We start from the raw sequence: 14,230 nt of genomic DNA, 5'->3' as shown, positions 1-14,230 counted from the left end.
TAGACTGCGTCACAGGTGGTGCTGTGACATCGGGATGCCCAACACCAGGAGGTGTTGGCATTGCTGGCTGCCTTACCTGTTGTGGTGCTATACTTGGCTGTAGCTTGGTGGGAATACTAGACTGATGCTCTGCCAGAATTTAAAGGAAGGATTTTTAGAACCATTTTATTGGGGGCTCTTACAGCTCTATCCCAATCCATACAGCCACCCATTGTGGCAAGCTAATATGTACATTTGTTGCCATCAACATTCTCAGAACATTTTTTTCTACTTGAGCCCTTGGTATCAGCTCCTCATATTTTCCCTTCCCTCCCCACTCCCCCCTCCCTGATGAACACTTGAGAATTTATAAATTATTATTATTTTGTCATGTCTTACACTGTCCGACATCTCCCTTCACCCAGCTTTCTGTTGTCTGTCTCCCAGGGAGGCGGTTATATGTAGATCCTTGTAATTGGTTCCCCCTTTCTACCCCACCCTCCCTCCCAGAATCGCCACTCTCACCACTGGTCCTGAAGGGATCATCTGTCCTGATTCCCTGTGTTTCCAGTTCCTATCTGTGTCAGAGTACATCCTCTGATCTAGCCGGATTTGTAAGGTAGAATTGGGATCATTATAGTGGTAGTGGTGGTGGAGGAAGCATTTAGGAACTAGAGGAAAGTTGTATGTTTCATCATTGCACCATTGCACCCTGACTTGGCTCGACTCTTCCTTGTAACCCTTCTGTAAGGGATGTCCAGTTGCCTACAGATGGGTCTTAGGTCCCCCATCTGCACTCCCCCTTATTCACAATGATTTGGTTTTTTTTCTTTGATGCCTGATACCTGATCCCTTTGACACATTGTGATCACACAGACTGGTGTGCTTCTTCCATGTGAGCTTTGTTGCTTCTCAGCTAGATAGCCTCTTGTTTACCTTCAAGTCTTTAAGACCCTAAATTCTATATCTTTTGATAGCCAGGCACTGCCAGCTTTCTTCATCACATTTGCTTATGCACCCATTTGTCTTCAGCGATCATGTTGAGGAGGTGAGCACACAATAATATGATTTTTTTGTTCTTTGATACCTGATACCTGATCCCTTTGGCACCTCATGATCACACAGGCTGGTGTGTTTCCTCCATGTGGGGTTCGTTGCTTCTGAGCTAGATGGCCGCTTGTTTACCTTCAAGCCTTTAAGACCACAGACGCTATATCTTTTGATAGCCAGGCACCATCAGCTTTCTTCACCACATTTGCTTATGTACCTGCTTTGTCTTCAGCGATTGTGTTGGGAAAGTGAGCATCATGGAATGCCAGTTTAATAGAACAAAATATTCTTGCATTGAAGGAGTACTTGAGTGGAGGCCCAATGTCCATCTGCTACCTTAATACTAAACCTATAAATATATACACATAGATCTATTTACTCATCCTCATATATAAATATATTTACATATGTACATGTCTTTATTTAGAGCTCTATAAATGCCCGTTGCCTCCTAGGTCTTCTCTCTATTTTCTTTTACTTTCCTCTTGCCCCACTATCATGCTCGTCCTTCATTTGGGTTTAAGTTGCATTAACCTCGATCAAGCCCTACCAGGCCTCCTACACCCTCCTCACCACTGATTTGGATCAATTGTTGTTCCTTTGTCCATGGGTTCGTTAACACCACTTCCTTTCCCCCTACCTCTCCCTCTCTCATATCCCCCCGGAACTGTCAGTCCCTGTTTTCTCCTCCATATTGCTCATCCAATCTAGCTTATTTAGATAGACCTGCAGAGATAATAACACGCACAAAAACAAGACAGAGAAAAACAGAGCAACAAAAGAAAACAAAATAACAACAACAAAACCAATGCCTACCCCCCCAAAAAAGAAAGAGAAGCCTGTAGTTCGTTCAAAGACCGTTTGTTGGCTTTAGGAGTGTTTTCTGGTTGAGTCTGATGGGGTGCCACACCCTGGCCCCAAAGTCTATTCCCTGGGGACTTCCTTGCTCTGCTCCCCTCGCTGTTCTGTTCCACGCCCTTAGTGTTTTGACTCATGTGGTGTGGTCAGATCGGGTGCAATTCCCACACTGTGTCTCCAGTGTTGTCCCCTGTAGGGCTATGGGTCAGTGATGGATGTAGAGTCTTATAGTAGGTACCAGCCATGTGGTACTCTCTGTGCATTGGCTGCTCTGAGCAGGACTATCATCGTCAGGGCTTGGTGGGCCAGTATGTGCTCCACTCTCTCTCCCTCCCCCTTCGTTTGCTCCCGTGTGCTCTGATCAGACATGTCCCTCTCCCTGAGCTGCAGCTTCAGTGCTGTCCTCTGAAATGACAATGCTCTTCCTATCAGGACGGCCAGCCCTGTGTTTTCCCTGACACCAAGGGTCAAGGAAAGAGTGGCCCCAACTAGGAACCTCGGGAATTCTGCAAACTCCACTTTCTTTCATTTTTTTAAAGTCATATTTTGTCATGGAACAAGCAAGCAATACTTGGGCTGTTAGTCCCAGCACAAGCAGGTTGACAGTGATCTCTGTCTGACAGGAAAGCTGTTGGCGACCCCGGCCCGTGGCTGGAGGGGCTCTGCCAGTGGCTTGATCGGCCAGCTGCTCTGAAGCTGGGTTTGGGGCTGCTCCCCTGTAAGGAGACAATGGTCAGAGCATCTACTCATTACTTGGAGCCCTGCTTTCCACATTGCTCTTCTCCCTCATCTCAAAGAGAGGGGAGAGACTGAAGCCCCCGAAGGCAGCTACAGGCAGGTGCAGGGACCCTCACCGACGGGCAGCACCCTGGGCATGTGTTGTTGCTGCTAATGCAGCAACCAAGAAACGCGTATTCCATGTCCCAGGAGAATTCATTGACTCGCTATTTTAAAGTGCTTCCAAGCTCCAGAAGCCATTATTTCTGCTTGGCTATGGCAAGCGCCCAGCCCAGAGTCTCCCCCGCATCCCTGATGACACAGGGAGATGCTCAGGGCCCCACTTCAGCCGGTTCCCTGTCACTGCTTCCCCAGCATGGTTCGTGGGGGACCCCTGAGGAGAACTCGGTTTGCTCTTGCTGCTGCTGCTGCTGCTGCTGCTCCTGAGCTAACGGGACGGCGTGGTATGCGGCCCGGAGCATGGAAAACAAGAACACAAACAGAAACCTGCGCAGCCCTGTGTGGGGCAGCACTTTTCAGAACAGCCCTGGGGTGGAAACAAGCCGAGCGTCCCGCAACAGATGGATAAACAACTTGTGTACGTGCCTCCCACGGACCCTCATTCAGCCACTGAGAGAAATCCCCTTTGGCGCGGGCGGTGGCACGGGGAAGCCTGAAAACAGCATGCTGGGAGCAGTCAGTGGGCTCCCCAGGATAGCTGGTGCGTGAGCTCGCTTGTAAGAAATGTTGAGAGTCGGCTCTGCAGCAGCAAGGCCTAGCGCTCTGCTCTGGTAATGATTACAGGCCTGGAAACCCTCTGGGGCTGGTCCTACCCTGTCAGCTAGCGTCGCTGGGAAGGGGAAATAGGCTCAGTGGCACCTAACAAGCACAACTGCATCCGAACTAAAGCTCACTGGTGGCGTCCAGTGGGGCAGGAGGGCGTCTCCGGGGCAGTGAGTTTCTGTTAACGAGGAAGAGAACTCCCGGAAAGGGATGGTAGAGATGCTTGCACCAGAGGATACTCTTAATCCATGCTACCGAATGGCACATGTAAAACAAGGTTCGTTAGCTTAGCAAACATTTACACGCACAGACAACATTGAGGAACGTGCATGTACAGGGCCATCTCTCCCCTGGGTCCTTTGTGGCCCGCAAATTCGAATTTTGATTGTGTCTGAAGCCACCCTGGGGCCTTTCCCTGGGGAGCCAATCCTTCAGAGGAGAAGGCACTACTGCCCAGGATCCTCACCCTGTGCCGAACCACGGTCCCGCCCCCTTCAGGTTCTTCTAGACTGGCCCGCGTGTCCTTGGCAGTTGGAGATGGAAGGCTCAGAGACTACGTTGACTTTGTCAGTTTCTTCGAGGAAGAGTAAAGCACGCGGAACTGATTCACAGTCTTGAGACTTTACCGCATGCGCAGACTGAATTGCTTTCCTCATTCTTGTGAGCCGGAGCCCAAGATGGAGCCTGACATGTGTCAGGTACCCAATAGATATTGGATGAACAAATAAATGAAATGGATTGCCAAAAGTCCACGACTGGCTGACTTAGCTTGGATTCTCTACAGCGTAAGTTCCAAAACTTATTTGGCCTCCCACCCCCTTTTCAAGAAAAAAACAAACAAAAACCCAGCATCTCCCTAGCAATTAAAAACTTGTATGGTAGCCCACCATCCAGAATAAAGTGTGGGTATCTACTTCTCAACCCCCTTGGATCTTTCTAGCACCCCACAGGGACATTATTGCCTACTTTGGGAAACACGATTCTTGAGGAGCAAAACCAGTGAAGTGTGCATGTGAATAAAGAGTGAAAATTTTTTGTAGAGGCAGGTAAGTCTCAAATCCATGGGTCAGGTGGCATGCTGGAGGCTTCTCCTGGCTGGTGGATATAAACTGCAAGTCAGGTGGCCAGGCTGCTGGCTCAGCTCCCAGGAAACAGATGTTGGAAGATGGAGTGTGAGGATACAGAATTGAGAGAGGTTTCCCAGAACAAGCGTACATATTAGACATAGGGCACACTCCCAAGGATACTCTCCTTCCAACCAGCTGGCTGTTCATTAACATCAGATCACAACAATGGAGGATGATTACATGGCACCTGCCAAATCACTGAGAACCATGGCCGAGCCAAGTGGACACATAGCACGAATCATCACACTGGCCACCTGTAATTTTCGTTCTTTCAGAAAAATGATCACGATTATGAAAAATGATCATAATTATCTAATTTTTTCCAAAAAATGATCATAGAAATGATCATGTTCTAACCACCAAGTGGACAGTAACATGTTTATAGTGGCTTCATACTTAGACTTCTCTGGACCTCAGTTTGCCCCAGAACAGGTTTGTAATAAATTATATTTTAAAAAGTCCCTCACAGGCTCCAGCTTCTACAAATAAACTCCACATGTTCGGGTAAAGGGTGAATAAGTTCTCCCAGTTAGTGACGCTGAGAGATAAATCCCTGAAGCCCCAGAAGGGCGGTGTCGCTGGATGGTTGACACAAATTGCTAACAAGCTTGGAGGCTATCCAAACGGTTAAACACTTGATTGTGTCTAGAAGTGCCTCGGAGGAAAGGCCTGGTGATCTACTTCCAAAAAAAACAAAACAAGGTCATTGGAAAGATCTGGCCTTCTCCTGACACTCGTGAGCTCACTGCGAGTCTTGCTGGGCTCTCGTGAGATGAATAGAGCAGCTAAGCTCCGCCGTGTGCGTTAATTTTTAGAACCAATGCCCATTGTGCAACTTTCTAGTCTTAATCACTTGTGGTTTGCCCCCTTGTGTTTGTAAATAAACACGACTGAGCACACGCCCACACGTTGTCCTTGGTGGTGTGGGTGGTGGCGTTAAGCATGTCGAATCAGCTCTGACTCATAGCGACCCTGTGCACAACAGAAGCAAACCCTGCCTGGTTCGTCACCATCCTCGCCAGGACGTTCACGTGTGAGCCCGTTGTCGCAGCCATTAGGTCAGTGCATGGTGTCAAGGGCCGTGAGCCTTCTGCTTTCCCCAGCCTGATGTCCTTCTCCACCAACTGGTCTCTCCTGACCACAAGTCACAGTGGGTGTGGGAAGTCTCCCCGCCCTTGCTGGCAATGGCCTGGTGGTGCTTCTTCCAGGATGGATTTGGTGGTTCTTTTGTCCCTCCACGGTACTTTCCTTCGTCTTCACCAGCACGTCAGCTTTTACAACTTCTAATTCTCCCGCCGCCATTCTTCGTACATTCCAAGTGCCAGTTATTAATTGATGTTTGCAGCTAGTGTTTCTCATTTTGAGTCATGGCTCATCAGCAAGTGACGGTCCCACGGGCTTGACTGCACCCACACCATCACGGTTGCTTCTGCTTTGAGAAGGCACCTCTTCCTCACTCTATTTTAGTCTATGACAGGCAAGGCTCTGCTTCGCCTCGTGAGGCTTACAGGATGCTCTGCACCAGGTGTTCAGTGTCTAAATCCTCGGGAATGGGCAGCCTGCTCCGTCCGTCTTCATGGCCGGTTCTTAGTCTGGAAGCGCTGCTGAAGCCTGTCTGCTTTGGGTGCCCCTGCTTGGATTTGAAATACCCGTGTCCAGTGTCAGTTTGTTGGGCAGTGGTGGCTTCCATGTTGCTGCTGATACACATGTGCACCTTTGCGAATGCAAGTCACTCGTTAAGCAGTGTCAACCTGTTCAGAGGATTTTTCGTTGACGCGGGCATGTGCACGCACACACACACAGAGACACACCTTAGAACTGCAGTAAATATGTTTTAATCTGTAAACAGCAGCCAGTTAGACAAGCCTTCCAGGAATCAGGCCAGGCTATTCTGCCGGCTGCAGGTTCAGAAAAAGCCAGCACTCGGCAAACCCAGCGATGCTTCCGGGCTGCCTGAGCTTTCGCACTTCACTCGTGGTTCTCGATTTGGCTCACAGTTCAGCTTCTCTTTCGCCTTAAAAATAAATTCCCCTCCCCCTTGAACTTTTGCCCTACTTTTGATTTCTGAAGGGTTTGGTTTTTGGGTTTTTGGGTTTTTTCCTTCCTGCTTCTTTAATAATAAGCCTAAAACCCACAGCCGGCGACATCCATCCCGAGAGGAGGCAGGTTTGGGGACACAGCTCGCCGGTCGCTTCTGGTTTCCCTGACAAGATCCTGACCCCCAGGATGGACAATGAGTGGAGGACCCTGTGCTGTCACAGAGGGCTATTGGTTTTAACTGTGCTCTCCATCCATGAACCCAGCTAAGAGGCCGAGAAGAAATACGACCAACTGAAAGTTAAAAAAAAAAAAAAAAAGACAGTGGGTTAGGCCACATGCACACACACCTCATGCTTCCCTGGACCCTTCTGTGCTCACTGTACTCACGTGTGCACACTCCCACTCAGCCACACCTAGACATTCCTGCCCCCACACACCCTGACACACACACACACACACACACACACACACACACACACACACGCTCAAACGGACAGTCTATTCTACAAGCAGGACCAAATAAGCGATGTGTCATAACTAAGCCGTGTAAAACACAAAACTGGCCCTGCGAACTGCCGCTCCCTCGGCCATTGCTTAGTCCTTCCATCAGGCTCCTGAGCTGAGTGATCGCTGGAGACCCCGAGAAGCCGGCCTGGCCCAGACTACCAGCCCGGCCTGGAGCTCGGCCATGTCTTTGCAATCTGGTTCAGTGGCCGCCCGAGCGGCCTTTTCCAGGAACACAAGGGCCTGACCCGATGACTTCACAAAGTCCGAAAAGAAGACATTTGCCCCAAAGAGAAAACATTTGCCTCTAAAGAGACCCTTACCATCCTACTATGAGAAAAATCCACTGCTCCTTTTGCTGACCTGTTTTTTAGCATCTATTTAAATAAAACAAAACAAACATATTAGGCTGTAGTAGCTGGGTACTGCCAGAGATCTGAGAGTAGAATTGACTCATAGGGTTTTCTAAACTGTAGACTTTGCAGAATGTCTTTCTTATTCAGAGCCACAGTGGGGGGGGGCGGATTTGAACCACCATCCTCTCAGCCAGGAGACAAGTGCTTGACTGTTGAGCCCCCCAGGCTCTACAAGTATTAAGGCAAGCTTCAAAAGTGCCCCTTCACAGCCACTGAGTGGCCTTAGGGTTCCAAAGTGCTTCCATTTCTTCTGTCCTCTACACACTTAGGCGTACTCCTCACTCCTCACTCTCATGCACACGCCTCACACACCCATTTACACCCATACCTCACGCCCCACACACACATATGCATACACACACATCCCCACATAAGCATAATCATGGTGTGTTTGCCTGGGTAGGTTGGAGAAACAAATTCACCAACACATATATGTGTGTGAGAAAGCGCTTTATATACAAGAGCAATTGAGGATTGAGAAAACATCCCGGCCCAGTCCAGATCAAGTCCATAAGTATGATATTAGCCCATATGTCCGATACCAATCTACAAATTCCTCTTCAAACTCATGGCAACATATGCAATAATGCTGACTGCAAGAAGATCACAGGCCAGTGGGTGGAAAGGCTTGTGGATCCAGGGGTGATATAAGCATCTCAGTGCTGACAGGGGTCTCTACGTGGCTTCTCCAGCTCAGGGCACTAGCGTAGCTCCATGTCTACTGCAGTGTCTCCCTGGGAGTGAGTGGGTGTGTCCTCCCTCCAGTGAGCTATTTATCTCCTTAGCACGTCCAAATGAGATTATCAAGCTGCAATTTGATTGACAGGCTAGACTCCACCCCTTCACTCATAAGTCTCAAATTGAGAGCAAATGATGTAACTACCACACATGGTCACGCGTATACATTACTTGTGTCCACACACCCCCAAGCATGCACTGACACCTACGAACACATACATGTAACCACACGTAGGAGGCATGTGCACACACAGTCTTCTTTCATTCTCCTGGCATAATTTCTTATAATAAATTATTCTTGACAGTGAAAACATCCGAATCTACATTCACCATTATTTTCTCTCAAATAGCCAGTGTCTATTCATTATACTGCAATCTTGTGAAGAATAGTAGAGCCATGCTCCATGACTAAAATATAATGAGTGTATATTTCCATAGCAGAGTTCCCAGCTTATTGCTCAAAAATGGAGTGAATTTTATTTTAATTCTGCATGTGAATTAATTAGTATTCGATGTCATTCTCCGAGAAAGAGGCTTAGTCATTCACTTATTCCTCTTTGCCATTTGAGAATCAGAAAACCAGTTTGTTGGTCTTTAGGTTGGTGAAAGACAACAACCAGGTACATCTGAGGGCTGGAGAGGATCAGTACCTGTCTGAGTGGTGTGGAAAATTGAGACCAGACTTTTAAGTTAATTGTCGGATGAAAACTGAGCTCTGAGTAACAAATGACAAAACAAGACGAACGGCAGGAAGGGATTAAATGTGGGGATTTCTGCCCCAACATTTTCTACCTTGCACCCGCACTGCAGAGGGGGACAGGGAGTCTGCCTTCTGCTTCTCTGTGAAACTGTCTGAGCCGTTTCCCTGTTCGCGTGTGCAATAACGTGATTAGCAGTAACACGTGGTCCACGAATGTCCCTATTTCTTAGACTTTCCAAGAAGTTATCGAGTTCCCTTACCAGTGGGTTAATCACCAGGCTAATAAATAAATCGACCTCTCCTGAAAAACTCCAGGGTTGACAACTTTCCAAGAACAAACACAGATTTCTACAGTCATCAGCTTGTGTGTTAGTCAAGGTAGACTAGAGAAACAAATTCATAGACACTCTTTTGTGTATAAGAGAGAGCCTTATATAAAAGAGCATTTTTATATTGAGAAACATCCAAGCCCAGTTCAGATCAAGTCCATAAATCTGATCTTATTAGCCCATAGGTCCGATACTTATCCATAAATTCCTCTTTAGACTCACGCAGCACATGCAATGATGCTGAATCCAGGATGATCACAGGCTGGTTGGTGGAAAGTCTTGTAGATCCAGTGGCAGTGGAAGCATCTCAATGTTGGTGCGGGTCTCCACGTGTCTCCTCCAGCTCTCTGAGTGTCTCAACAGCAGGAAAGGGAAGGCAGAGAGGGAGTGTGTCCACCTCCAGAGAGGAAGACAGGGGTTCCCAGAATCCTCCAGAGAAGGCCATGCCCACATTGAGGCCTCATTGGCTGTGACCGGATTGACAGACTAGATTCCACCCCTTCACTCAAGTTGACAGGAGATTATGTAACTGCCCAGGCCATTAGCCTTTGTAGCTTCAATGCAGAGGTTAATAATTATCGGGATTATTTCTTATTTTAATTATGATGGGACAGGAACACTCTCTTGCATAGAGACAGATTCAACTTTTTGATGAGAAGATACAACAGTAAGTCCGGATTTAATATGTTCCGTGGTAACTCACACATCAGGGTCCACAAGCTTATTCCACTGGGTCTGACCAAAGCCTCGTTCAAAGCATTTCTGCCTATAGCTTCTCATGTCCTCAAGATTAATTTTTTCCCCCTCCTCCAGGTTGCCTATTTTTAATTTTTGCTTTTGGTCATGTAGATGGTGCAAACATGTGGTTTAGAAGTGACGAGTGAATGCGGCATTAGAGGTCTCAGGAAAGCCTTGCACAAGGCCAGACCAGGGTCAGCAAATGGCATGTGGAGTTCTGCGGTTGGCGTTTTAAACGTCCCTCCATCCGCCCTGTCTGTGAGAACCCCAAGTCTTCTTTGACCTTGGGACTATGTGGAAGGAATAATTCCCATTTTGACTAAAGTATTGGGAAGCCTCAGAGGCTTTTCCAGAAAAACTACACAAAATAATTGTGTTGTGAAAGATTATTTAGCTTTTTTGACAACATCCACTGATAGTTTTATATATATATATATATATATATATATATATATATATATATATATATATATAAAGCCAAACAGAACATTTCTCTTTTCCCTTTAAGCAGTTTTATTAGCACTCCATCCACATGTCACACAATCAATAATTCAGTCATATCAAGAAGAGTTGTACAGTCATCACCACAATCAATTCTAGAACATCTTGTTCTTCCTTGTTCTCATTAACATTTCTTTTTAATCCACCTTTTATATACTTCTTTATTCTTCTTGGAGATAGGTAGAATAAGCTAGTATTTTCCTGCTGAAAAGAGAATTTGTAGAAGGGCGCACCTTTCTAAATATAAATATATATATACACACACATCTTTTTCTAAAACCACGGTCTATTTATTTACTCCATTTCACAAGAAGCAATGCAAAATTAGCAGGTGTTAAAACCAGCATATCCTTTATGAAAGGGACACGACTGACCATCAGCAGATCTGAAAATCGCCAACACTTTTTATTTACACATTAGTAAGAAAAATGCAACGCGAACAATCTCCGAGTCTCACTGCCCAGCATCATCTCTGGGAGGTTTGTTTCCTCGTGTTTCTCTGTGCAAGGCTTCCTTGCAATGTTTTGTGAAACAAGCTTTGGTCCAGGAAACCATTTCACCCGTGCCACGCCATTACAGGTGGATGCCACTGCCCAGTGCACATGGTGAGATGGAGAAGAACCATACTTTTGGCTTTCTGGAAGGCAACTGACTTTTCTAACCTCAAACCTTCATCTCATGGGAGAATAGAAAACTGTCATCTTTTATCCCAGCAACTTCTCCCTGGTGCTGGTCCTGTCCCCACAGAGGGAAGCTTTGCCCACAGACAGGTGTTTTAGCTATGTTGGAATTGGGTTTTGATGGCTGTGGATGGCGCTTTGTCATTTGTTTTCCTGGCTCCTGTGTGAGGAATGGGGTCAGGGGCGGATAGCCGTCACAATGAGGAAGGAGGAGGTGGGGGTGTTGAAAGCTGCTTCAGGAGATGTAATCTCAGCACATCCTGCAACTCCCCCACCCCCACTGGGCAAAAGGAGGCTTCTCATGGGTGGAGCAGAGATAGACCGGCACAGAGTGGCAGGTGGTGAATTCTCTTTGTCTATCTCAGGAGATGTGGGGACACCTGGTTGGAAAAGAATGCTTCATCAGCTCCCGGAATGGCACGTTGGGCATGCAAGTGGGAGGCAGGATTTGAAAGTGTGTGTGCTGCCTGCCATCTCAGATGGGTGGGACCCTGAGGATGGATGAAATTGGGCAGACAAGGAGGGGACCGTGGAAAGGGATGGCATCTGAGGAGACATTTCTAAGGGAGACCCATTTTCTGGGTTGGGCAGAAGAGGAGGCGATCGGGAAGAGCGAGAAGGAACAGAAAGGAAGGAGCAGACGCCCCTGTCAGGGAGAGAGAGAGTGAGCACACCAAGACGCTGGTCCAGAGTGGAAAGCTGCACCACCCGGGAGGGGCGGCCTCAATGCAGCCGCTAGAGGTCATTTAATGGCTTTTGGGTGTTCTGTGCCAGCCTGAGGGAGAAGGGACCTGTTAACCTGTGGAGGGAATGGCAAGTGAAGTCAAGCCGTCATCAGGAGCTACTCCCCAGGAGGGCAGCAGTGAGGAGGATGAAGGAATTAGGCCGGTTGAAAATAGAAAGCGCTAGGACAAAGGAAGAGGTGGGTTTGGGTTTCTGTTGTTTGGGCGTGGAGCTGAAGCACGACCGAAGAATGAGGAAGAGAATGAGGATGCAGGGGACTGAAAAACACATCCATCTGAAAGATAGGGAATGCTGTGAAGGTCCCAGCGAAGAAAGAAAGCAAGGCCTGATGGGATGCCGAGTTCATCTTTGGCCAAGGTTCCTCCTGAGCATCCGAGGGGAAGAAGAGGCAGGGCGCAAGAGTGTTCTGGAAGACACGTGCAGAGCTTAGACCCTCCTGTGAGCCATGACATGACTAACGTCCCTCTCTGTGTTGGGAGGGAAGGTGGCATCATGAACTGTGGTCAAGAAGCATGTCCTCAAGGAAATCACATCCAACTGGATGTCCGTCTTTCCCCAAAGAGAGGTTTCTCTCTGTGCAGCTCAGCGCAACAAAGACAACGGGCCTGGTGTTTGTCATGCCTTTACGATGTACGCTTGTGTCCCCAACATACATGTCAGCCTCCTGCTTAACTTTGCTAAGCAATAGTCCCAAGCAACCTGCCCGCTGACCCCAATTCACACCAGACAAAGCTATGTTGTCCGGACCCCAAGGAAGTCAAGCATTCTTGCTCAACCAGGGAGTCGTGCAAGGGACCATGAAGCCATCAGCCCACCACAAAGAGGGTCCTCTGGCCAGCTCTGCCACCCCACCTCCAAGGGTGAGTTAGGCTGGTTTGAACTCCCCTACAGTGGGGATAACCAAGAGGGAACATGACAGATCTGCAACAGGAACAAAGTCAAGCCACAAAGTTCCTAAAGAGCCCCCCAAATAGACTTCAGGCTAGGAGAAGCAGTTCCCGGAATTCCCACCCCAGGACCAGTAGGGAGACAGTCATAAAGGTCAGCAGACAGATCTGGAATCACGTATGCGTTGGGGTTTGTTTACTGTTTTTTCTTTTTTGTTAGTTATGATTATCTTTTTTCTTTTCTTTTTCTCCCTTTATTCAATGTTTTGTTTTCTGTTTGCTTTGTCTCCATTACTGTTGGCTTTGCCTACCTATATAAGATAGGCATGGGAAGCAAGCTTGAGGAGAAATCAATGGGACCAGTGGTTCCACAGGAACTTGGGGGAAGAAGGAGGTGGGGCAAGGGAGCAGTGAGCAAACAACACCATAGACAGGGGAACATCTAGGGAATTAAAATCAACAATGAAGAGGATGTAGAGATCCTGTGTGGGGGCAGGGGGTTGGAGCAATAGCAATCTAGCTGAGAGGAATTACTAAGAGGCAGAAAGGCAAGCGTGATGGTGGGGCAGGAGGAAGGTAAAAGGAAAATGAGGAAAGATCTAGGAAGCACAACTATGGCTAGAGGTATAAACATAAACAAAATTAAATATATTAATTCATAAAAGTAGAGGTATTGGCTTATGTACATACATTTATAGGACAATACCCTGAGGTAATGGACAAACTTTGGGTCTCTGCTCAAGCCCTGTCTCAATGCTAGAACACTTTGTTCTAACAACCTGGCATTCTGTGATCTCACTTTCCCGACATGATCACTGAAGATAAAATAGATGCATAAGCAAATGTGATGAAGAAAGCTGATGGTGCCCGGTTATCAAGAGATATAGCATCTGGAGTCTTAAAGGCTTGAAGATAAACAAGCAGCCATCTAGCTGGGAATCAACAAAGTCCACATGGAAGAAGCACACCAGCCTATGTGATAATGAGATGTAGACAGGATCGGGTAACAGGCATCAGAAGACCCTAAACAAACAAAACCATATTGTTGAAAATGAGGGAGGTTGGAGCAGAGACCCAAAACCCATCTGCAGACAATGAGACATCCCCTCAAAGAAGGGTTACAAGGAAGGGATGAGTTAACCAGGGTGCAGTCTAGCACTGATGAAACACACAGTCTTCCTCTGGTTCCTTGAGGTTTCCTCACCCCCACTGTCATGACCCCAGTCTTGCCTTTCACTGCGGGCTAGACCGGAGCATGCGCACGGCACGGAGAGGAGCTCATGACACATGGAATCCAGGAACAGGAACGGGAGTAGGGATACCAGTAGGGGGAAGGTGGGAAGGAAGGAGGAGCTAATCACAATGATTGACACATAACCACACACCCCCAGGGGGATGAACAGCAGAAATTATGGGGGAAGGGAGACAATGGTCCATGT

Source organism: Tenrec ecaudatus, chromosome 4 (assembly GCF_050624435.1).
Source record: "Tenrec ecaudatus isolate mTenEca1 chromosome 4, mTenEca1.hap1, whole genome shotgun sequence".
Lineage (NCBI taxonomy): Eukaryota > Metazoa > Chordata > Mammalia > Afrosoricida > Tenrecidae > Tenrec > Tenrec ecaudatus.
Note: the sequence above shows the minus strand (reverse complement) of the source record.